This window comes from Cyprinus carpio, chromosome A15 (genome assembly GCF_018340385.1).
Source record: "Cyprinus carpio isolate SPL01 chromosome A15, ASM1834038v1, whole genome shotgun sequence".
NCBI lineage: Eukaryota > Metazoa > Chordata > Actinopteri > Cypriniformes > Cyprinidae > Cyprinus > Cyprinus carpio.
This window is the reverse complement of record NC_056586.1, coordinates 28,280,900-28,306,891: the sequence shown is the minus strand read 5'-3', so window position 1 is coordinate 28,306,891 and position 25,992 is coordinate 28,280,900. Positions and strand designations below refer to the sequence as shown.

Genomic DNA, 25,992 nt, shown 5'->3' with positions numbered 1-25,992 from the left:
TGACGTGCTCCAGGAAGAGTGTCTTGCGGTCTACTCCTTTAGAGGGGGAAAAAGAGACATGACCTCCAATCACTTGGTCCCAGAGCAGACGACATAACGGCCACCTCTGGGCGACATCTGCTGCGGTAGCCTTGGTATTCTTCACTGAGAGAGACGCACGCTGTTACCTTAAATGACGCATGAAAATCACACAAGCAAATCACAACTATTCCAAACAACAATATCAGGCCAAACTCTTTGTATAGAACCAGCAAAGCTTGGTCATTTTTAGCATGTAATGTTTATTATATTAAAATGAATTTAAATTAAATTAGTGAACTAATACATTTAATTATATAATTAGATAAAATGCATTTCTTTTTAAAATTAGTTTTATTTTACATAAATTTTATTGTTCATTACGATTATCCCCATTTTATATTTTATTATTTGATTAAAATGTATTCTCTCAAAATGTTACACTCTAAAATGTATTTTTATTATTAAATTTTACAAACTTAAAGCCATTATCGAGCCGTTTCATGACTATGAGCTATTAGCCTCAGCCTAGAGCTCAAACTAAGGTCTAATTTTTCAATGAAAAAAAAATGCATTCATGTACATTGGGCAAAAGTTTGTTTTATTGAAATGTCCACAATTTTGTCACACAACTTTTTGAAGTTAAAATTTGAATGAATTTTGACAGTTTCCTTAGCAAAAAAGTAGCAACTTTAAGGTCTTATGGAACAACAACTTTTTTGACAGGAAAATATTTCATTGGAATATATTTGCATTTTTTTTAAACAGTTGGTAAATTGCATTGCAAAAAAGATCAGAATTTGATTGCATTTCCACCTGCGAGCACAGTCTAATTATATTTTTGGATCCTTTAAAATACGCAGTCTTTTTTTTTTTGCCGTGACCCTTCCATATACACACCCACGCAGATTGTATTTCACCTGCAGTCAAAGTGGAAACAGAGATCCTGTTGGGTCAGTGTGAAGCTGTAGCTACATTCATACACACCCACGACACTATAATTAAGAGGAAATGCGTAGCATCAACGTCTACTATCTATCTGAAATGCACCAACAACAATTATGATACTGAAAAACCATCAGCTTCCATTGGGATGCTCAGTATGCGCAGAGGCCCTCTTCCATTTAGAGTGAATGGGGCTAAAAAGGTGTCTGAATATTTCGTCGTAAAGCCGTTCCGGTGTCTGAAAGTTATGTGTTCGATAATCCTCCTCTCTCTCCATCTGCTTTATCCATTCCTCTCTCACCACCCTAAATAAAGACTACACACGAAGTAGGCCCTTTTAACCTTGCGCCCCTAATGGATGGAGCCGGTGAATGGAAGGGGCCAGAGTAATGAAGTAGAGGAAGGAGGAAATAAAAGACCGTGAGGGTTGTTAATCAAAGCCCGAAATGGTGTTGATGGGGGACGCGGGGCAGTAAAGGAAGGGGTGGGGCGTGCAGATGAATCGATGGGTATGGCCTACAAAACTCATGTGCACTGTTGAGAAAAATCTACTTGAAACCTAGAGTCCCATTTTTAGCAGCCAGAGCAGGCGATTTGTCAGGCACAATGGCTCTGCCTTCCATCCAGCTGTTTTTATGGGAATTTTGGGATTATGCGCATAAAACAAATAACAATACTGAGATGGAAAACGCCAAAATGCTGGCTGTAAATTCTATATATCATATGCATTTGAACTAATTCATTCACACGAGCTGTCCAAACAAAACTATCACTGAAGAGAATTGGAATCCAAATGGATTTTATAAATGAAAAGAGAGCTATTTAGAAGAGTGTATCTGATCAGTAACCTCTTTACTACTGTAAAGCCTAAAGGGCACAGGTTAAAACACAGTACACACAGTTTTGTCTTAGACACTAATTGGACACGTTTCCCACGATTTAGTGATACATGCTAATTGTGAATAAGCAGTTCCACAATGCTATAGTGATAGGTCAAACAGGGAGGGAAAATGTGGCCAGAAGAGAAACATTTCATCATTGCAGCGCTGAATGCATTCCAGGACAGTTTGGCATGGTGGGCGCCATGACAATTAAAAAGTGAGCTTGAATAATGAAAAAAGCGCATATTTAGGAAGAATGTTCTATGACCTCTGGGTTGGCAGTCTAGGGTCCACAAAACAACAGCTGTTTAGATCTACACACACAGAGATGTGAAAATAAAGAACCTGTGTGCTTGTCGAAACCATTCTTAAGGACCACTCGACTGGTAGGGTTTTCCATTCATTTAATCCGGGCGAGCGTGTGAATGGCTATCCACAATTCTGAGCCATATGAGCAGAATTTATCATAACAAGACGATATGCAGATTCCCTCGCGTTGGCTGTTACAAGAACATTGAGAAATAATTCATTAGCGTGCTGCTGCTTAAATTATACAACACTTTCTCTTGTATTAGCTTTTTTTTTTTTGACATTTTAAGACTTCTCTTGAGGTCATTTCTTGCTGCGTAAGAATTCACCAGTGTACATCTGGAAATGCGCCACAAGCAGGAAAATGAGAACAATGTGAATCAACAGGAAGATTACTCCCCAGGACAGCTTGTATACGGTGCGTTCTGTTGGCGTAATGATAAACACTGGGACCCGGACCCTGACTTAATTATCCATTTGATCAGCATAAACGCTACAACACATACAAGTGTTCATTTTCCCTTGGGCTTTAATAGAGCGCAATTCTTACCTGAGTGAAACGCAAACACAAACAGCATTTATGTAGAGCTCATTGAACTGCTAATTCTGTTGTTTTTAATGGCTATGCTTCATAATGATAGTAGGATATACGTTGTGAATTAATTCTACACACAAAATAACATTGCGCCATTGTGGTGGATTATGCTAATATGCAGAAGTGTAATTGTTGGTTTATATAGTCTCTGAGGTGGTAGGCATTTTTCAAATAGTGCGTGTTTGAACTGGAAGTATGGATTTAGTTCATTTCATTAAATGTTTCAAGTCCAGTGCTCAAAATGACATTCTTCCAGATGAAAAACGTTACAGTTTGGAATTGACCACCCCAATGGCATGTATACTTTCCATAAATCGGGGACATTTTTTGTTAAAAATTGTTTTTAAACATCTCATAAAAACTATGGTGCATCTATGATCTCTGAGAAAATTATCCTAACTAAGATGAAGTTTCTCAATTGTGTTGAAGATGAGAAAAAAGCAGTCAAATGCGAAAGCATTACAGAAAAAGTAGCTTATAGAAAGACATTTTTTTTATTTGATTCAACATAAAATTTCATTACCCATAAATTTAGGCGACAACAGCCATGATAATACTGTTTTGTTTTTTATTTTTAAAATTTTTCCCCTAGAAGGCACATAATTATTTAACGTCAGTACGACCATTTATTGCAGGCTCAGATGTGGCATGAATGCATTTATAGTTATTTGTATAATATTTATTGAGTATACCCAACATGGAACATTGTGGTCATCATTTACTCATCCTCATATTGTATTCAGACCTGTATGCGGACGGACTTTCTTCTGTGGCGCACAAGAAGAGATCCTTTAAGAAATGTCTCTTTTTTTCATACAATGGAAGTCAATAGGAACACAAAACTGTTAGGGTTACATTCTTCAAAATATCTCTTATGTTGCGTCTTATTAATTTATTATGAAGGGCCTTTCGTTATACAGTAGTCGTAAAACATAGTACCCTTGTGTTTTGGCTAAAACTATGGTGACTGTAGTACGATAGTCTGTATGGGTAGAACCCATTTTTTAGCTGTTCTAAGCATATAGTGAGCAGTTATAAACGTATGAGCTTCAATATTCTGTGTGAGTATAACCCTTGGCACTTGATCTAAACCGTCTCACTGCGCTGCAGACTTGTTTGACATGACTAATTAGTGTTTTCGCAGTCCTCCCTTCCTCTGGATTTCAACCCTGACAGTGACCAGAGTATCCTCATGATTGACACCGGCCAGATCATTCACAAGGAGGGATAGAGTTTTCATTTTCAAGTGCTAACAAGAGACTACTGAAGTTCTCCACACGGCTCGGGAAACCGGGTGGGTGATGCTGGAGAGCTGTAAACAGGCAAAAAAGAACGCATTCCTGAGTGGAGGAGAAATTGGACCGGGAATCGGATGACTCAGTGGTCTACGAGGCTGACACCCGCAGTCAGGCGGGGTGTCGGGTTCCAGGCCTGGGAAACAATGACCTCTGGCAGGTCTGTCTGGCACGAGGGATTCACTAGCGCCGATGGATTGTGTTCCAGTTGCCGGTGCTGACTATTAGTCAAGGCTCTTAGGACACAGCGAGGATGATGGGGAAGGTGTTTGACTTGTGAGTGGTTAAAGGAACCACAAAGACGGCTGCTGATTTGATGCTGTAGCACATGATGTATAGATTTTGACTATACAACAAGTCCCTATCTATCACAATGAGAGAGGGCTTGTTTTTACTTTTTTTAAATAATGTACCTAGTGAACATACTTTTCATAATCCACAACACATTTAAATGAAATTGATTATTTGAAATAAGACAACCTATAATAATTAGTTGTCTTAGCACAAAATCTGAGATTCCGTCAAGCATTTGCATGTGACATAGCCAAAATTACACTTTTTAGACACGACAAACCTCGCGTGTCACCTCAGACTGGTTTATGGAGTGATTCTCATCTCGTTGCTTCCATGCGAATCTTCTCCTTGCAAGTCTTCCTTTTACAACTGACGCAGGAAAGTGAGTAAATTAGAGGGGAATTTGCTTTATTTTGTAAGGGCCAAATGAGATGGCCTTCAGCCCTCCCTGAGCTCTCTCTTCGGCAGATGTTTATGGAGTCTGGGAAGGGCACTCTCGGAAACACGCCTCAAAGGACAACAGAACCGAACAGTGATGTCGCGGAAGATCCTCAATTTGAGGGAAACCCAGACCAATCTCACCCTGTAACATGGACATTTAAAGCAATGGATATAGAACAAGCCGACTGAGTAGTTTCCTGCCTACATGTCACCTGCACGGACACAAAGGATCTTTGTTCGGAAACCCGGTGAAGGTTCCGATTACTAAGGGCCTTTAGTTTCCATTGTGGGTAATCTTATCATGGAATTTTTTTGTGATTCACACCTAAATTAACATTTGAGCAAAATGTGTAAGCCTTTTATTTTATTTTAGAAATTGTTGATGGATGGTAGAGGAGCCAGTTTATCAATAGATAAAATGGATTTTTTTTTTTAAATATGCAAGTAGGGAAGATGTGAAAAACAACACATGATTCTTGTCTCTCGATATAGTGTACAGTAAACCTGCATATGTGATGGTTATTGATAGGTTTTCTGATTTTCTCAGAGGACGGCACAATCTGTGGCAAATTGGTCTCATCATCAGAGAAGGTGGATCTGATAGTCACCTGTTCGGCTCAGAGTATGATTGAAGGGTGTCTTCGAAACACGGATAGGCCGCGGTCCAATCCCGGGTGGGGAGTGAACCATGTTCCGTCTCCCAGGGGGCCGTTCCGGCGGCGGCTGCGGGCCAAAAGGCCCCTCCGGGGTCAATCTCCGGAACATGCACCTCTGTCAATCTGGCTCGTAAGTTGAACTTGACGAACAAGAGCATGAAGAAGCTAATATCAGGCCCATGCGGGGATCTAGCCTCGGGGACTGAGGCTTGTGTTAGGATCTCTCTTTATTCCCACCCGTCAGCATGTAATGTTAGTAGGTTTGTTTTAATAGTTGGTGTTTTTTAGTTTGATTGTTCACAATGGGGTTGTCTCTGCATGATGGCTAAGTTTGTTGCGACACATTGTTATTCCCATGTCTTCAAGTCTCTAAACTTTTTTATCTTTTTTTTCCAGTTTATTAAAATCCGGTCACCACTTTATTTTACATAGTGTGAAATCAGTGGTCACATAATCCGCTAACAGTGGTCCACAAAGGCATACCTTGTGGGAAGCAGCCAGGACATTATATTCTCATAACATCTGATTGTATTCCTCTAGCAGTATTATACACCGTGAGTTGTATTGAGTTATGATCATGTGATGTTAAGGTAGTTGCATTTTTGGGTCACCTATCCCTGTAAGATGTTCATTTTTTTTGCGAGAAAGTGTTAATGCTATATTTGGGGATAATCACGGCCTCCAATTGCAACAGTCCGAATACTTACAACCTGGTTTACTGAAAATTTGCATGTCGCTCTGAATGGCTTTGAAAAGTAATTAAACAGGGGGCCCCCCAACAAAGGGTTTGTTTTTTTTTCTTTTGTTTGATGATAATTAAAACTTCTTTTTTAATGGATTAGTAGTTATGATGTTTGCATAAGAAATCACACACTTATACATACACATGTACATGGTAGAAGCTTCAAATGAACTGTGGACTACATGAGTTTCTTCGGAGCAGATTGAATGTTTGGCTGTTCGAAAGCCTGAATACATGCAACACTGTACTATGTAGTTTATGTAGATACAGCACCCACTAATAATATACATTTATATTTATCATGTTTCACAGAACAACAAAGATCCAGTCTGCTCCATCCCTGTCTGAAAATCACGTTTCATTTGACGCTCCTCTCCCACTTGAGGTTTGAACTATGTGATTGGCTTATTTCTCAATACTATATTCTCCCAAGCTATGAATTCTCTAACTGGTGTTTTAAGACAAAAGCCTGTACTGTTCAACATCCTGCCGTGCCTGCCATTTCTTGGGTGAGCCACAATTGACGTCTCTCGCCACTTAAGCCTGCGATTGTGAGACTGCATATAACACAATTCAGATCAGACCCCCAAGAAATGGCAACACTTCACCTTTGTAATGTGCACAATATTGGAGGACGTGCCTCTGGTGATCAACTGTTAAACTAGGGCACTTCGCATCGCCAGCACAGCTCCTTTTGGCACTAGGAACGCACAGGACTGAAGATTTAACATTGTTCACGGACGTGATTGACTTTTCCCCTCGCCAGCAATTAGGGCAGCTCTGCGGCGTCGATGTGACTCTTTGTCTGGTGTCAGGGTATGTGTCCGGGTGGACATTCTGGTTGGTCGTGCAATGGTTTCTAGCTATCATATGCACATGTGTTTTTTGAATTTCCGCTGAATGTCAGATGCCCAGCATCTCTTTCTGAGTTATTTCATCATTTTCTCCTCCAGACTAATGTAGCTATGACAGAATTTAAATTATTAAAAACACCTCAGGTAGGGGAAAACTTGAAGCCTTCTCATTGGATTATAATCTTACTAGTCTCTCTCTCTCTCTATTATCATTTTTTCGATCAGGCTGAGCTTCTATATCTCACTTCAGAACCCATCAGCAGAATAGTTCAAGAGGAGTTTAAGGTAGTTGGAATTTTTGAACCTCAGATCACCTCTATCGAGATGTAACCGAGATTAACCTCATTTAAATCTTGATCACAAACAGTAGGGAAACAGCAGATCTCGAGCTGGCACCGGTGAGTCGAATCTCCAGAAGGCCTGGCCTCGAGTCTCGCGCTGAGGAGCGTGAGATATGCTGGAGGTGTGAATGAGCGCACTGACGGGGTTTGTGTGGACTTTCCAACAGGGCCAGCGACGAATAGTGCTTTGTGTTTGCTTAAGAGCTGGCTCAGGAACTGAAAGGCTGTGATTTTGTGGGACAGAGACAGTGCGGTCCGACTGAGACTGTCCATACAGGAACAAAGTTCAAGCTGCCAGCCTGGTACCCGGCTAGAGAATGACATGCTAGAACTGGGGTTGTCACAGGGTTAGGTGGTTTGAAAGTTAGCGGAGGTTTTGTGTGTTCTCTGATTTTAGGGGCAGGGGCCGAACTTTGAGTTCTTCTTTTTCAGTACCTTGGCATTTGAACCAACGGGGTTTGTGTGTTCTGCTGTGGTTCATTTTTGGGCATATAGTTTTGTAGTTTGAGAAAAATAATCCTATAATTTCGCAATCAAGTATTTCATCCACATTACATACAAATAATGATACATAAAAAAAAAATTCCTTAATAGATTTTTTGCTAAATTTTACTTTTTTATTTTACTTTGACTCACATGTAAATTTAATTCGCGATTTAATTGATGATCCACATATGTTTTTACGCTTCTGTCTTTATTATTGAGATTTAGTGTTTTTTTCCCTCAGTGTGCAAATTAAAACCCATATTATCCTTTTTACTTTATTAAGATTATAAAATGTTTTTATTAGAAAACATTATTCACCTTTTAAGTGTTCCTTTTAGATTTGATTGCTCCCCCAAGTAATTGTTCGCTTTAATTCTACGACTGTTTTTTTTTCTCATAATTTTCTATCAAAGGGTGTGTTTATATAAAACTGATTTACTTACGGGTCAGTCAGGATCCACATACAGTTTTTTTACCGCTCTGTCTTTATTATTGACCAAACAAAAACCCTAGAAAACAGTTTACTTAGCAAAAAAAACTATTTTGGTGCACACAAGTTTAACATACGTGTTGCAGTGTGTCATATTATAAAGATCAAAAAAAAGCTTTAGACAATCAAAAACATAGCTTTAGCTTTTTTTTCTTGAAACGGAATACACAGTCTCCGAATCCTGAGATCATAGAGTGTGTCGTAGGGATCACTAGAGCTCTATGAAGACTTTTTGTGGACCTTAGTTAGTATTTCCCTTAATCTCGTCTGACAGGTATCTATAACCAAACCCACCGGCTTATTTACAGGTCTTCAGGTTGTCCTCCCTGCCCTAGCTCCTCATCCCCTCAGATCTAAAATCAGAGGCACCAGTGTTCGTTCAACAGCCTTGATGTGAAGAGAACGCTGGGTGGCTCACGAAAATACAATAGGGAACAATGTTTGGAAAACGGTCTCACTATTGGTGGGCTGAATAATACCGCGGGTTATGTATAATCCAAAACACCATAAGCTCTTTATTATACCAATTTTTCCGCGGCTATCTAGAAGCGACATTTGAAGGAGGTCGGGAGGGGGAGCCTGCATCAACTCGACGAGTAAATCCTGCTCATGTAGAGCAGTTCCAAGATCCCGACTCGCCTTACTCACGGCGGAGGAGAGTACAAACAGAAGTGAAGTCATCTTCACTTTGCCGTCCCGCTAAGAGAGCAGGCTAGTCAGCCAACACAAACAAAACTGCCGGTGACCTCCGGTTGGGGGTGGGGGAGCCGTGTCGAGCTTTTGTCAGACCCACTTTTCAATCAAATAAGCCGCTTAATCAGCCATCCAAAATCAGTTGAAAGTGTTTTATGTGGCCCTCTGGTGTGAGCAAGACTATTCTCAAGGCTCTAAAAAGAATGGGTTTGGATTTTCGACAAGCCAACAGTAACCTCACATGCGTGTCCCAAAAATTCATCTAACTCTTGACGCAGGATTTGAAAGTTCTCTAATCGCGGTCACGTTGTGACAATCGATAGGTCCCCGCTGAAGAGCAGGTCTCCCGACTTAAACACAAGCTTTAAAGAGCGTGGGCGTTGAAATTTCTCGCTCGCGGGTCCGGGTGGGTCCCCGGACCTCCACCCGAAGTCCTGTCAAAAGCTTTCTAAGGCTCAAAGTGGCAGAGATGAACCGCATCGCATTGTGTCTGGAGTGGATGGTTGTGAGAGTCATTCTGAGGGTCCATATTTTCCGCTTCAGCATATTCACACATCAAAAATGCTGGAACGTCACCTGGCTTTGCAGGTTCGTGACTTGATGTCCCCCCTTTTGTGCCATGCGAGGTGTGCTGCTAGTGTCTCCGGGCAGATGTAATAGCTCCAATTTCCGGGCTTGACAAGAGGAACATCTTCCCGCCCCCTTAGGCATTCAATATGTCACCAGGAGTAGGTTCTGGTGTTATCGAGCCTGAAATCTAACGTACTTGACTGGACTGTTTTGGCTTAGTGATTAATATAATTACTAGCAGATTCTTCCCTGTGGCTTGGGATTCTTGCTTATCTTGCCTTTCTGGGAAGTAGAGCCTCTGGGATGAGATTTTGTTGAGTCGGGCACGTTGCCCCCATGGAGAATTTTTGTATTTTTTTTGGCCCGCATTTGACTGTATGCAGTGAGGGCTTGTTTTTGTTTGCTTTGTTTAGAGATAGCAAAGGTTGAATCTTCCCTGCTGGAGCATGTCTGGTCACATCTTCTAGCATTCAGAGCGGAATACAGTGTAGCGTTTTAGCTCGCTGATGCATTATCAGTTATTTGTTTTCATATTTTGATGCATCTTTGGCGTTTATACATGAAACATTGGGGCGCTTGAACTGACTCTTTAGGTCTTGGACTGAAATCACTCTCTTATCTTTTTGCAGCATGTGAGTTTATCTTTTTTTCCTTTCATCGCACTGTTTTGTTCTGCCTTGCACTTAAACAGCCCTTTTCGTGAATCTGACCTCTGTGCTCGTGGCTCTTTCATCTCCTTTCACGGTACTGTTAAAGTTTTATCCATAAAAATAACTCAATATATAAATAAAACAGTTTATCGTATTTGTACACCTGTCTTGTTAGACCCGCCTCTATTGCATAGTGCCTTGTCCAGCTCAAGGCGTAAACTAATACTTTTTTGTCATACTTAGTATTCTTCTTTTTTCTAATTATAAAAGCATTTTTATATTGAAAAAAATGTGTAGGTAAGTTTACGGCAGCAGGGTTAATTTTATAGTCTACTTTGACAAAGTCGTTTGTGTACAACTTCAAGGTACCCTTTTAAAGAATAAATTCTGAATTTTCTACAAAAGTCTATTTTTCCACTGATCTATTGCCATACAATAATCTTTACAGAGTTATGAATTCTTGAAAATGATTATAGTAAGTAAGTTTGACTTTATGAGGTTGTTCTTTAATTAAAATGAAGAATAATAATAATAAAGAATAATATATAATTGTAAACTGGGATCAACTATCGATCTTGGGATAACATTGCAGATCAACCAGTTGCCCTATTATTTATAGGAATTTTGTAACTCAGTACAAGGTATCATTTTTACAATATGGTTTTGCAGTGGTTAGACATTTAGGTAGGCTCATTAGTTAATATGAACTAACCATTGATAAAATTACCAAATGAGAATACTAAGGGAGCTAAATGCTCGATTAAGTCGCAGTTCAGGCTCATTCAACCTTTTACGATCACATTATTAAATCCCAGATGTTGTACTCGTTAGCATGTAATTGCGAACACGAGTTAAAATAAACGAGGACAATGACCAGTTGGTATTGTTAGTAACTAATTATTACCAAAGATTAACAAACTCCCCCATGGTGTGAAACTTAAGCTTACGGGGATCCTTGTTCTGTTAAAGTGAGTTTCCAGTATCAATATAGTCAAGCTGAACATCTAAAATTTACATAAGATAGTGGGGAGAAAACGAAAGGACAAATGCGAATCGTCTTAATCTTTGTATTTTCTTTGTATTGCTTAATACCAGCCTGCTGATGCTGGGGTGGTGACAGGCATTAAAAGCAGTATTTAAGAGCAGAAGAAAAATAAAATATTATAATAAGTTACTCTAGTTCATGTCAGCGTGTTGAGTAATATATAAAAGGTCAATATGTATAGTAGCATATAGGTCAAGCTGTCATCAGCATCAATTCATTGTTCACACTCGCACGCAATGGTTCGTGTAATATGAGAGAGAGTAGACCTCCACGATATTTTCTCCAGGAATATCAGACTAAATACTCAGACTATGTTTTAGGATGAAAGAACAGGTTTAATGATAATAGCCTTCTCGTGTCCTACCCCCTCTTCCTGTCCTGGCTTGATAACGCAAAAAGCGCTCGGACCCTGTCCGCTGGACAGAAGCTGGACACAGGCCGCTGGAAACAAAAAACCCTCTACAGAGGCGTACTTTTACTTTGGCAAAGGAGATTTCTACCGTCTGTCCGTCTCTCTTCCCTCTTTATATCTCTCTTCCATCATCTTACACCATTTAATTTCCTCCACTTTTTGTTCTCTGTAGCTTTCCAAATGGCCTCATATAACCAGTAGCTGTACACTACATATTAGCAGTATTGTGGTTTTTTGTATTCTTACTGTGGCCTTTGTGGCGTTTTTTTTTTGGTCTCTGTAGTTGTTGTTTTTCTTGGAAATGAATGGGTTCTGAGTGCTCTTTGCACTTCCACTTTAAGACAACCAGCTACGGGCAGGACCAAAAAGCTGCCCAAGCACGATTGGAAACAGGCTTTAAAAAGAACAACAGAAGAATTAAAATTGTCACTGATTGCATTATTTAATCTGATTAATAGGAGAAGGTTCCCATTATTTTGATGCATTTTTTATTCAGTTGGCAGGTCTTGATGTGTTCTGTTTAAGTGCAAATAAATCAATGAAATTGTCCAGTGTAAGTTATGCGTGGAGAAGCTTGCTAGATTGTTTTTTGAGCTGGTTCTAGTGCAACAGTGACTCTGTCATTTTCAGTGTGCTGACTGTCCATGTGCACAATAATGCAAAAGATTACAAAGATGCTGGTGCTTCACACTGATTTTCCCGTGTGCTACCATTTGTTTCGAACGAGGAAAACAGAGATCACATGCAGAGGAAAAAGGGCCCCCTGGCTCAGCACCATAAATGTTTAGGCATATTTCCTGTTTTTTAGTAGTCCTTACATTTTGGGCAGGGCGTCGGTAGCGCATTGAGGTGCTAAAAAGAATCGTAGATCACAATAAAAACAGCAGAATGTCTTCTCGAATGTACACGGGGTGAAGTGTCTGTCACCACCCGACGGAAGGAGAAACAGCTTGGCCGTGGAGGATCATGAGCTGAGAGACCTGCGACTCGTATTCCACAGTCTTCCGACATGTTTGGCTCGTGTTTGGAGCTCTGATCTTCTGAGATGACCTTTGCGATACTAAAGCACCGTCCTTGTCCACCGAGATGGCTGTTTTCCAATAAGATTAATGTGTTTTCACGAGCTTATTTGAACAGATTTCTATGTTGTGGACCATGGCAATATTTTGAATTTTGTGTTATACCCTTAAATCCATTTAAATTGACCTCACTAGACAAGCCACAATACCTATTTTTCCTTGTCAGTCTTTTTATTCGGTGATAACAATAACATAGTAATTGTTATGGCAAGGGAGGTGGGTCTGGCAGGAGGATATGAAATTTGATAAACATGACAGAAACTTACGTGGCTACAGATAGTACTGATGACATAATAATAATGATTATTATTATTTATGTTCTATTAGCTTATGAGTATGGCAATATCTTATTTTTTTATGTTGATAGGTGTTACTTTCTTCTAAACGACATAACGTCGATTCTCATATTGATTCTCTCCAAAAATTACCAATTCTTCAAAAGCAAATTACCAGAGTTTCCTTCTCTGCGTTAGACAGTGAAAAAACAAGAAAAGTGGAGGTAACACGGTTTCATTTAATTTAATTAATTGTATTATTTTATTTTATTTTATTTATGTTATTTTTTTTAAGTTACTCGATTTCTTTTATTTATTATGTTATTTTAACGTCTTCTGGAATACTATTGATAAGCTTTGCTCCCCTTGAGAAAAGCATAAAATTGGGAATCAGTGAGGAAAAACATACGGTGATTATGGAAGAAGGATGAGGATTTAGTAGTCTGAGGATGATGCGCCACGGAAGCTGGGGGGAGGGGAGTTGTGTGCGGGAAGTACATATCACGGCGCGATGAGACAAGGCAAAAAGAAAAGGTGAGGAGCGAGGGGAGGAGAAGGACATGACACATCAAAGGAAAAAAATGAAATAAGGGGGGAACGGATGGAAAGAGAAAGGGAAAACCAAGGAAAGGAGAGGAAAAGGAACAAAAGTTTTGAAAAGTGATGGTGGGGGGAAAAGGGAGGGGAGGGGAGGGGAGGGATGGAGGGATGGGGGTTATGGAGTGGTAGGTAGGTTATTGTGGTCCAAAGTTCTTCTCATGTATAAATAAGTGAGGAAGGAGGGGGACAGGCCCAAATTGGCAAAAACAAGGGGGCTTTGTAAAGCTGCGCTCCACAGAAACACTGCAACGCTAACCATCAATACATATTTCCCACAGACTCGCTCTACTCTCTACGCGCCTACCCCTCTCTCTCCTCTCTTAATCTAAGCCACAGCCATCCTCGCTGATGGTGAGAGCCGTCTTCCAGATAGGGGATATGACCGCTGTTTCATCTTCCCAGCTCTCTGTAGAGGTTAGCAGGCTGTGGAAGCCATGGGCTGAAGACCCGGGCTGAATCAGAGGAAAGATGTGGCCTCTCTGGATCTACCGCTGCACGGTTATTTGAAATCCCGGGACCCTTATTTTGCTCGGTCTCACTTTTTTTTTTTTTTTTTTGTACATTCCTACCACTCTGATTCTCTCCATTCCCTTTCAAATTACCCCCAACCTCTCTCTCTCTCTCCTGTATTCTCTCTGTCTCGTTGCTCCTTATTTGAGAGGTTTGGTGAAGGAGGCTTTAGTAAAAATTCTCTTCTGGAAGTATCTGTTGTTATCCAGTGGTCCTGACAGAATTGTTTCAGACCCGTCGAAATCGCACTGGTTGTGTAGTGTCTTTTCAGCTGCGAATTGAGGTAAAAAAAGATCTGACTTAGCTTAGAAAACCATACTAGTCTTACTAATTTTGTATGTTACATTTGGCTAAAATGTGCAACTGGAAATAATATCAGCTGCGAGTTGTTTACAATTTCTTGACCTCGTTTTTGCCAAATGTGAGATATTTTTACACAAAACTGGGCCTTAAAGTACAAAATAAGTGTATTTTATTATTAGTATGCTAACTGACCACATCAAGGAATGAGTTCACTGTGACAGAACCTTTTTTTGAAACACTGAGGCATTGAATAATGGCTACTGTTTTTCACATACTATTTTTAAAAAAACTAGCATGCACATGCGTAGATTGTAAACTGCAAGAGTTTTTCAGTAAGTAGTGGGCTCGGGGTTTCCGATTTACCCAGCATACAACAATAGAGTGAACTATCAGTGTCTGTCTTACTGTAAACCTAATCCTCGCTCTTTTTGTCCACTCTCGTCTCTTCTCTTCTCTCTTTGTCTAACGATATTTTTTATGACAGTAGAATAGCCTGTATTATGTTTTCCCTGCTCATTGACTGACGTAATCCCATTTCTTATCCTATTCATGCATTAATACTGTCTGTCCCCACAAGCTCTCCCGGTTTCTCTTCGCTCGCACGTGGACCGTTCGATAGTGTCCAAAAAACAGCTTGGCAAAATGATTAGTTACAGATACACATTGCCAAATGGATACAAAATGAATCTCAACAAAAACTAAAATCTCAAAACCATCTCATCAGTTTTTTTTTTTTTTTCCAACCAACTGGCTTTACAATTATTTTATACTGTTACCTCATCTTCCCAGAACTTCCACTGCTGGAATAATGACCATTCCCTTGAAATGTATGGCATAAATTTTATCACGCCAATATGAGCAAGCGAGGCTTTAAACTTGTTGTTGAGAGTCATGTGGAATATTAAAACCTCTTAAAATACCTCTTTTACTGTCTTTTATCTTTTAACTGTTACTGTCGTCTTTTTTTTCTTTTATTTTTAATTGTAAATTGCTTTATTTCATATTTGATTTTCATTTCATTAAAATAAAAACAAGGTGGTAAACTTGAAGTGCACAATCAATGAACAGACGATTTATTTATTTTATTTATTAGTTTTTTACTTAAAAAAACAGGGTCGTTAAAACTTGAGTTGCACAATCAAAATGAACAGAAAATATTTTATTTATTTAATTATTTTTATTTAAAAAAAAATAACAAGGTGGGTAAACTTGAGCTGCACAATCAAATAAACATTTTCAATTTTATTTAATTTTATTATTTCATCTTCATGTTAGAAAATGAGGCAGGAAAAACTTAATCTGCACATTTGAAATTAACGGAGGAACCACAAATTTTTTTTTATGTGATCTCAAAGTGTGAATTATTGGCGATGAACAATGCATGAATGAACATTTGTTGCATAAAAACAAGTTTTATAATCTGAAAATAAATCAGCGTGATAGTAGTAGGGAGGTTAATGAGAGAAAGTATTTGATATTTGTGTTCGGTCATTTGACAACAGACTATATTTAAGTGAAATGCATCATTTTTAATTCTGTTTCAAAACATCATTTGCATTTCTTTTTGTGTAAAATGTTATTAACAAATGACCGAGTGCACCTTTAAGAAGACCTCACTGGCCTGATCTTCTTAAAGGTACTTGGGATATTTTTTGCTGAAACAAGCCGAAAAAAAAAACGTAAGAAAAACAAACCAAAGTGGTAAACCAGCACTTAGCTGAAACCACTGAATCCTTTCTTAGCGATCACGCTGTAACTTAATGTGCCTGATTCTATCATCACTTACCCGTCTTGCTGCCAAGACTCAGTATTGGCCTTAAGAATAAATAATACATTTGTATTATGACAGCTCACCGCAGTCCCTGATCTGTCCAGACCCACGTCTCCAGAGTCTTCTGACGGGAAACCAGAACACGGTCGGAGCAAAGCTGGATTAACCCACTCTCCCGCTGCTATGGGACAAACAATCTACTTTTGTATATGTATTGTTTTATGTGGTTTATGTGGATTTATGAGATGTGTTTGGATGTCTATGGCTCTGGCTCACAGAAAACGAAAACGTTGTATCTGTATGTAAGACGATGGAAACAGGCACCATGCTGGATAACCTACTCCAGCTGTTGGTTTTCTGGCATGCTTCCCTGCTACAATCTTTCACACACCGCACACATTTATTTCTTGCTCGTTTACTCATGGTTGCAAATATGTGGAAGATGGTTGCCCAAAGCTTGTAGATCTTAATCCTTTTGTCTGGTTTCGCCTATTTGTTTATGCTTGTGCTGAAAATCAATTGGTTTATGTATGCGGTAAATTGCAATTTTGTGTGCAAAGCATAAGAATAAGCTCTGAATCAAGCCAAATACAATAAACAATACAATTTATTCCAAAACAAAAGAAACCCAACACTGTAGTTTCTGACCCGTGTCAACTTACACCATTATCTAAACCACTGAGGACAACTTGTAGATGTGTGGTGTGTGTGTTATGGTGTGTAAATGTGTGTTTCTGAAGAGACCTCAGGCTTATATTACGGTCCCCGGGGCCCGATGCCCCTCTGCGTGCCCTCTAGAGGTCGTCCTGCTCGCCGTGCCCTAAGCAATGTCTCCATGCGCATTTCTGCTTCATTTTGGAGGAAAATAGCTGCGAACAGACAACAGTACGCCTGTGTTCGCACTGACAAGAGCTTTCATTTGCGCAACGGTAGTTTTCTAAACAAATCATGCATTTTGTGCACTACAGGTTTTGCAAGTAGAAACTGGAGATGATGTTTGACCCGAAGAACTCTAACAAAAGCCGTAAAACTTTGGTAGATCAGTGATTAAGGTTCCCCAGAATATGTCCTGTTTTATTCTATGAGGAATGTTAATACCTCTCCTAAATATTTGTAGACTTTTTACTGTTTTACCATGTTTTTACATATTTTTTTTTTTTTTTTTTTTCTAACCTTAATTATTAAACTTTATTGGAGCTGCATTTCCATTTAAATTCTGCACTTTGTTCTGACCTTTGTATGCAGTCTTTGGTTGTTTTATTGGCATCTTGATATTTTCACCCAGCATTTTGTGTGGAATTCCATAAATGTGTCGATGTTAAATCTCAAAATAATGTGACTCCTTGAGGATATATTGATATACTTCTTCTCTTTTTCCCTAGGGATCAGACCTATTATGATTTTTGTGACTTGAATCATATCATAAATCTACCACCCATAGCAACCATACACATTGTGGACCGTGACTTTCACCTTCACATTTTTGATCAGAAAATGTTAAAGTCTAGTCCTATTGGTCTTCGCTTTGACAGTGAGACTAATTTTAATTCTTGCCGTCCACTAATTTAATACTGTCGTTCGTTGTTCTCTCGCCGCTTTGGCGGTTACCGCACCTGCACTGCCTCTTGACAAAAAGCCCTCCACACAAACCAAGTGGGTCCGATTGATTGTTTTGGACCAGGTATATTTGAAAGCGTTATGTTATGTTACAACAATGTTTGTTCACCCCCTCGCCATCAGTGCAACCCTGTTGTTTGATGACGATTGTGAACACAAACCACCCCGCTGCGCTTGCTGTTCTGCACTGTGGGGACATGTGACAAAGGCTTGATCAAACTCATTAGGCTACCCCTCGTGTTCGTTTGCCTCCGAGGTTAAAAGAAAAAAGCAGTTGGAGAGCATGAAAAACAGTGTGTTTACAAAAACAAGCAAGTTATATATGATAACTGATATAGTACTGTTTGTTTTAGCTCCTTCTCACACTCAAGACAAAACCAAACCTGTATGAACACAAAATATTTTTAAAAAGTCAGTGGGGTCCAAACAACCACAGAATGAAGGTGTTCTGGTTTGTAATGACATGAACTGTCTATTTAAATGAGCACATCATTTTTCCCCAGAAATGCCGTGCTAGATGCTTAACATGACCCTAAACGTGGGTTGGTGACCTCCTGCCATTCTTCGAGTACCTACGAACAGCTCTGAGCATGTTAATAAACAGGTATCTTGAATAGACTCTCTGTCTCTTGCGCTTTTTAGGGTCACCGTTCCTGAATGAGGAAGGGTGTCCTATTCAATAGCTGTTTCCTTTCAGGTCCTCTTCCACTAGACTTGATGAATTAGCCCTTTTCTTAGTCGGCCACCCTAAAATAACAGGTCACTAAAACCTGACAAGGACTATTGAATCAACCAAAACCTTTTTCCATTCGATTCCAACTGCATTCGTTCGGCATTCTCCAGTGACTTGTTAAATGTGTTTATAATCGTAGCCAGTTAGGGCCAAGTTTCAATCCCTGACGCCACCGAAACGATGTTTCCTCAAATGTGTTTATTGATAGTAGCGTCGTTGTTTAAATCTCTCTGGTATTGGAGCTTCCTTTTTTTCTCTCGTAATCCCTTCTTGCTGGAACCAGGCCAGTTGGGGAAAGTTCAGCATAGTCTCCCAAACTCAAGTCTTTTCATCCTGTGTAACTTTTTTTTTCTCTGTTTTAACACTCTTTAGTGCTCCCAAATGAGTTATAAGTACCTCTAAATCACCCAAATGAAGTACACTAACATGTCCTGTACCGTGTCTGCCACCCCTAAAAAAAACAAGGTCACTAGGTAATTGAATAGTTAAGGGAGGACTTGTCCGCTTCATCAGCTCCAAGCAAAGCAATATGCAGTAAAAATTGCGCCTGCTGTTCATTTTCCACAGGCCCCCTGAAGACTAACAGACCGTGGAGGGGTTGAAAAGAAGCCTTTATTTCCACACACACATCAGAGAACGGGCTGCGTTTTGAGGTCACTGCAAGAGTGATAGGGGAGATTTGATCTGAAACCCACTTGTCAGTCGTGCTGGTTAAGGATTTGGGTGCTTCTTTTGGAGCATTCGTTTCATTGCTGTTTACAATACGCTCTGTTTATTCCGCGTAACTGATGCGGTATGGCACTGTTTACCCCATCACCAGGATGGCCGTACACACTAGAGAAGTACGCTCAATAGAAGTTTTCGATATTGCTTCGTTACCATTGAGACCCCACCCTGCGTCCCGTCTCCTCAGAGACACCTGATCTGCACACACACCAGACCTTGACCGTCCCGCCACATGGGCACCGTAGCTGGGGGCCTTCCTTTGAATGGACGACTCACCAGGAGAGCAGTATCAGCTGCGGAAAGCTGAAGAGAAAGAGCCAGAGTTGTAAACCCCAGCGGACGCAGCAGCTCCAGGCAGGGTTGGCTCGATGTGAATGCACTAGCGGGTTTTGTATCCCCCCATCTTCCTCTCAGCTCTCTGCTGCTAATGAGAGCAGCGCATCGATCCGGCTCTTTGAGACTCTAGGCAGGTATAGTATGTCCTCGCTAAAGTGTGCATTTCCAGCGGCAAGTTCTGGCCCTCACTGGCCCCGGAGACCCTGCAGACAGCGGAAAGGGTTGGAGCATCAGGCCAGTGATGAATGAGGGTGGGCACTCATGATGGTTTGGTGGAAAAATAATGGAGGGAGAAACAGTGGAGGAAGGCATTTGGGGAGGTGGAAGTAAACTAGAGATGATTGTCCTGTAGATGTTGGCTAGAAAAGTGGTTTGAATGCCAATTTGGGCTTTTATATTTATATTTATGCCATTTGTAGCTCATTTTACTGCTGTAATTTGAGTGAAACAATATATTCACATGAAAAAAAAAAAAAATGTTGGGCTTGTGTGGGTTGCCTATCAACTGGAAGTGATTAGATTGGGAAAAGTGTGCATTATAAACCAGAATGGAACCAGACTGAATGCTAGTTTGAAAAAAATCAATGACTAAATAGCTAAATGGCATTGACCATAGCTGTTCAGCCTTTGTGAACACAATGAAAATGCAAAGTCATTTACAGGAGAGCAAGTTATTATCTTTTCTTGGAAAATGTTGTGCACTGATGACTCATTCCCAAAAGAACAGAAAAATCCATTGAAGAAAGTAAGTTTAGTTGGGTGGGATAATTACTTGTGGATGTATTTTTATTTTTCCGGATTAACTTTGCCATCATCTACAGCACACTTAAATGTAATTTTTTAAAAAACACTAAAAGATTTAATAACACTGTTGAATATAATATTGCAAATTAAAAAGTAATATGCATTTTTAACTTAATATTATTAAGATGCATTATAATGTTGAATTCCCTTGTATCATTCAAGACAATTGATAGTTTTTAGTAATTTATTTTTATTTATTCATACAAAATAGTAAATTAAATTGAATTATTATTATTATTATTATTATTAATAATAATAATAATAATAATAATAATAATAATAATAATTTAATTATTAGAAAAAAATATATTGTTTTATTATTCAATGAGTAATTTTAATATTTATTTTGTTATTATTATTATTTTATTTATTATTAATTTATTGACAAAAGTAAAGGGGTTTATTCATGGGCCATTTATCGCTTATCGGTTATTCGTTAAACAATAATTATCGGTGTGTAAACTAGAATTTATTTTATCAAAAGTACAGTGGTATTGCCATCTGATGCTGTCATTATTCCATGTGGAGCCGCCACAGTAGTTTTTGTTAATGGCAGACATACACATAAACATTTTTCGGGCAGTTTTCGTTTCAGCTCTCCATTCTTCAGTACTGTTTTCTTTTAGCGGGTGGTCTCAAGTTTCAGATAACCAGCAACTGGCACAACTCCAGTTCAATCTGACCTGCAATGGTGCGGTGACCCAGGGTGAGGAGAGTGTTCTAAATGAGGTCTCGCTCACGTATTTGTCATCCCTCAATTTTTGTATTATGTTTAGCAGGCACATGTGGACAGATGATCTGGAAGAGAGGGAATGTGCGCTGGTGCTCCCGTGGGTTCAAATCTAGGGAATGATTGCGTTCGCATATGCAACATTGTTTAATGTGGAATTTGTTCTCACAAAACTGACGTCCACCTTCTCGTTTCTGTTTCTCCAAGTATTCCTCACACGATTCCGTAATTTCGTCCCAGTGACATTTTCGTCCCTGTACGTGCATGCTCGATTGGGACAGATGCAAGAAGTTATAGATTGTTTGGGTTGAAGTGATGAACATGATGATTTTCGCAGCAGTTCCTTTCCATTTCTAAAGCAGAAATCACCCATGGTTTGATACTAGAGAAACCAGGTTCTTGCTAGTTGGGCTGGTCAAATATTGTAGTTTTTCTAGTTTAAAAGGGGCCTATAATTCTATCCTCCGCTGTGGTTTAGGCAGTCTAGTGTGGGGAAACCAGCATCATAATGACAACCAGCATGATAATGTTCAGTAACTCTAAGCATGTAGATATGGTGATTAAAATACACATTATATGCTTATTTAACTGCTGCATTTCGAGCATTCCCATGGTTTCTCTCTTTAAGGGTATGTAGATTCCGGTGGAAAGGCCCACAATCCTGTTTTTTGACAAATCTTCCCGTGTCTTTGCCAGCTCTGGGTTTTTGAAGTGCTTTTTTTAGCAAATCTCCAGTTCCCCAGTGGCTCCAGTAGAACACTCCCAGAAACCCTCATTGGTGGCTCCAGCAAAATCCATTTCATTTCCGCCCAGCAGAGCTCCTAATATCATCCCTATGGTAGCCGGCGTGTGGTATTAAATATTCATTTCATTAATGTCGGAGGCATATCAACACAAAATCTCATTTTAATTTGACATTGCCACATCTGTTTCGAATTTCTGTGAAGCACAAGTTCTTTCTGCAAATTCTCGAAATCTGAACAGCCAACGTTTAGTACAACGTGAGGATTTGGATGGCAGTGAACGAAGCTGAGCAGAGTTTGTGTACAGACTTAAATAGTTGCTTTCAAGCTTCATAAAGGACTGCAAAACAACCATAAAAAGTATCATAAACGTAATCATGACGTGGGTAGTATAATCCAGGTCTTAATGTTCTTCAAAAATCTATCATTTGTGTTTCACAGGACAAAAGAAGGTTTATATTACTTATGTGAGGTTACGTGTTTCTTTAAAGTGAATGTGCTTGGGCTTTCTCTCTCCCTCTACCAGCACTCTTTCTGTATGAACTCACAGTGGTCTATATCATTGCCAGGATTCTATTCCCATTTGTAGGACACCATGTTCACACACACACACACCACACACACACAAACGTTCCCCACAAGGCCCTGTTAGAGATGTGAGCGGGTTATCAAGTTTCTCAGCGCAGGGTTGCAAATCAAGAGCGTGGGCTGGTTTCACACAACTGTGCAAAATCAAATCTCAAGGTTGTTGATCGCGGTTGAGAAAATCAAGAATCCCAGAGCGATCCAGGGACAAGGCAAACACAGTTCACATTTAGACTCTGACTCCTCAATCTCTCTCTGCAACGACCAGTGGTCTTCTGCATACAAGGTGTGTCTTTCCCTGCATAGACTGGGCCTAATTAGGCACGGTCGAGGAAACACTAGATGCCCATGTGGACATCCCTGGCTGGAAGGAATGATATGCTTGAGAGATTGTTACAGAGAAGTGACGGAAAAAAAAAGAGAGGGAGCGAGGAGGAGAAGAAATTTTCCATTTCTTACACCTCTTTCAGTGGGTAAAGGCGGACTTTTACCTGCGTGACATTACAAGCAGTAGGAAACTGGAAGTCATATGGCCAATTAAACGGCTTAAAGTCGTAAAGGAATTTGGAGGCAGTCAGGAGTTTTCAGGTTACCTTGGAGCAATCTCACCCCCCCCCTCTTTGATCTAGTGGCTGAGGTTAATCGTGCCGACAGGAACATGTTCAGGAGCGTGAGAGTCGAAAGAAGTTGCGTTTCTGTCGACTTGCACGTACCTGAAATGAAAAGGGGAGAAATACTGATATCTGCACTTAGTCTGAAATATCTAAAGTCCCCGAATGAACGTTGCTAGTTGCATGAGCGATGTTTTATATATATATTATATATATATATATAGTATATATATATATTTATAATATCTAATATATATATATAGATATAGATCTATATATATATATATCCTTTGTAAATAAAGTGCACACAAAAATCAGAAATGTGCATTTCAAAGAGCAAAAATGGTTCATTTTGATTTCACATTGACTTTAAAATACTGTACAGGGTTGGCAGCTGACTAGGGTTTTGGAAAATATCTAACTTTCAAGTTGCTATGTTCAACCACGTGTGCTTTTCCCATGTCATGTGTGTATAATTTAAAGCATTGGACTAATCTAACGTGCTGCTGCACACAGTATATACATGGCACTGAACGGAATGCTGTCTTGGATTAATGGGAACGCTTTAAGTGAATCCATCAGTAGGCTAACTCTCAAATATACGGCGCGTTTGTGTGAGCAGATATTAGATGTTATCGCGCCCTTGCGCAGTGTTGTTTAGATGAATGTTCAATCTTCAACTGCCACTTGTGTCCCACATTAATATCACTTACATCAGGAAGAGCACTTAGGTTTCAAAACCCTACTTTGTGCTTTTCTAGCTAATGTAAACAAGACGTTTTAGGTTTGAATCTTTGTATGTTTGAAATAGATTAGAGGTGGTTTGTGCTGGGTAAGAGTAGAAAAATATTCCTCTCGTGGTTTCTAATTTGTTATTTCTCTCCTTTAAACATTACATGAGTAATTTCAAGATAGAAATGCTGTTCGTGTTTTCTAATATCTGTTTTTTGTTCTCTATTTTTATCAGTTCTTCGAGATGATTTCAGACAGAACCCTGTGGACGTGATGGTGGCGGCGGGCGAGCCAGCGGTCATGGAGTGCCAGCCGCCCCGGGGACACCCTGAACCCACCATCCCTGGAAAGAAAGATGGAGTTACCATAGACGACAGAGATGAGAGGATAACGGTAAGGATATCTGACAATGTTTCCTGTAACCCTGACTGGTTAGTACTGGTTTGGTGCTCAACTAGCTGGTGCGAGATCCTTGTTTTACACTGGCTGGGCTGGTTAAAGGGATAGTTCACCCAAAAATTAAAATTTACTGAAAATTTTTGATTAGTTTGTTTCTTAATCAGAACAGATTTGTAGAAATTAAAAAATAATATTGCTTTTGCTCACCAGTGGATCCTCTGCAGTGAATGGGTGCCGTCAGAATGAGAGCCCAAACAGCTGATAAAGGCCATCACAATAATCCACAAGTAATCCACACCACTCCAGTCCCATCAATTAAAGTCGAGTGTAGTGAAAAGCTGTGTGCTTGTAAGAAACAAATTCCATCCTTAAGATGTTTTAACTTTAACCCTTTGCCCGTATGATCATACCGGTGTGATCACTATCATACGCGCTCAGCGCTTGGCATATATCACAGATATTAAGTGTTTTCAACCACATAATGCTTATAGTTTCAGACATTTCAGACATTTAAAATACACATAAGTATTAGCAAAATGTTCATTTATAGTTTGTAAAAATACACATTGAGTTGTAGGGAGTTAGGGAAGCTGACAACTATCAATCCTTACAAATATATTTCACCCAAACAAATATATTATGTTTTATTGATATCGTTTACACATAAAAGTTTTACTCTATTCTTCTCCCTGTTCACCAGAATCTTACTTTAAAGTGCCCCAAATATGGGTATGAAAGGGTCATATTTTGTTTTTGGGAGTCCCCAACAAACAGGTGACATGCATGCAGAATAGCTAGAATAAATTTAATCTCCACATGTGAAAAGGGTTGTGCTTTCCATTGCTTCTGGACAAATACTCATAATAAGTCAATAAGCCATACATAGCGCTTCCTCCAGTGGAAAAAAGTCCACCCACATCAAAATCCACTGACATGTTTGTCTAGAAAAGGGAAAATTGCTGCTTTAGACTGTGTTTTTGCTTGTAAAACGGTGCTTGATCTGTGCATATTTCTCTCCTGATTCTGATGAGATGTCTTTTGTCACTGGAGAAAGGGAAAGTAATCTTATGGATAGAAGACTTGCATTTTTGCTGGAAGCAATGGTTTGAAGTTAAAAACTTCTTGGTATATTTGTTTCTTACAAACACACAGCTTTTCACTTCACAAGACATTAACTGATGGACTGGAGTGGTGTGGATTATTGTGATGTTTTTATCAGCTGTTTGGACTCTCATTCTGACGGCACCCATTCACTCAAGTGATGGAATGCTGAATTTCTCCAAATCTGTTCTGATGAAGAAACACACTCTGTGGATGAACTGTTTTAGGTCAGTTGACAGGGATTTCTGGGACACTAGAAGTGTATCTGCCTAGAACAGTAGTCCACCACCACAAAACTGATTTTAAACTAAATTTACTGCTAAATAACAACCCCCCCTTTTTTTGAAAGACTTAGTGTGAGTGCTTTTATAAATAATTATGGACTTCAAATTTCCGCTTTGTGCTTGCAAATTAAACCACACATCCCTTCCTCATTTCCAATTTAGCATTACTAACAAAGTCCTTCTAAATGGTAATAAAAAGAGGACACAGCAAAAAAAAAGTTCCCTTATTTAATGCATGTGGATAACATTGCTTCTACTGCATTTTTTGGAGCAAAATGAAGGCCGATTCAGGACTTCTGGCTGATGAGTGTTTAAACTGCGTCACGTCCAGACTCT

At 39.5% G+C, this 25,992-nt stretch overlaps 1 pseudogene; it reads left to right on the top strand.

The window, feature by feature from the left end:
• The first annotated feature begins 22,321 nt into the window (after positions 1-22,321).
• Positions 22,322-25,992, top strand: part of LOC122147832 — a 45,816-nt pseudogene continuing 42,145 nt past the window's right edge.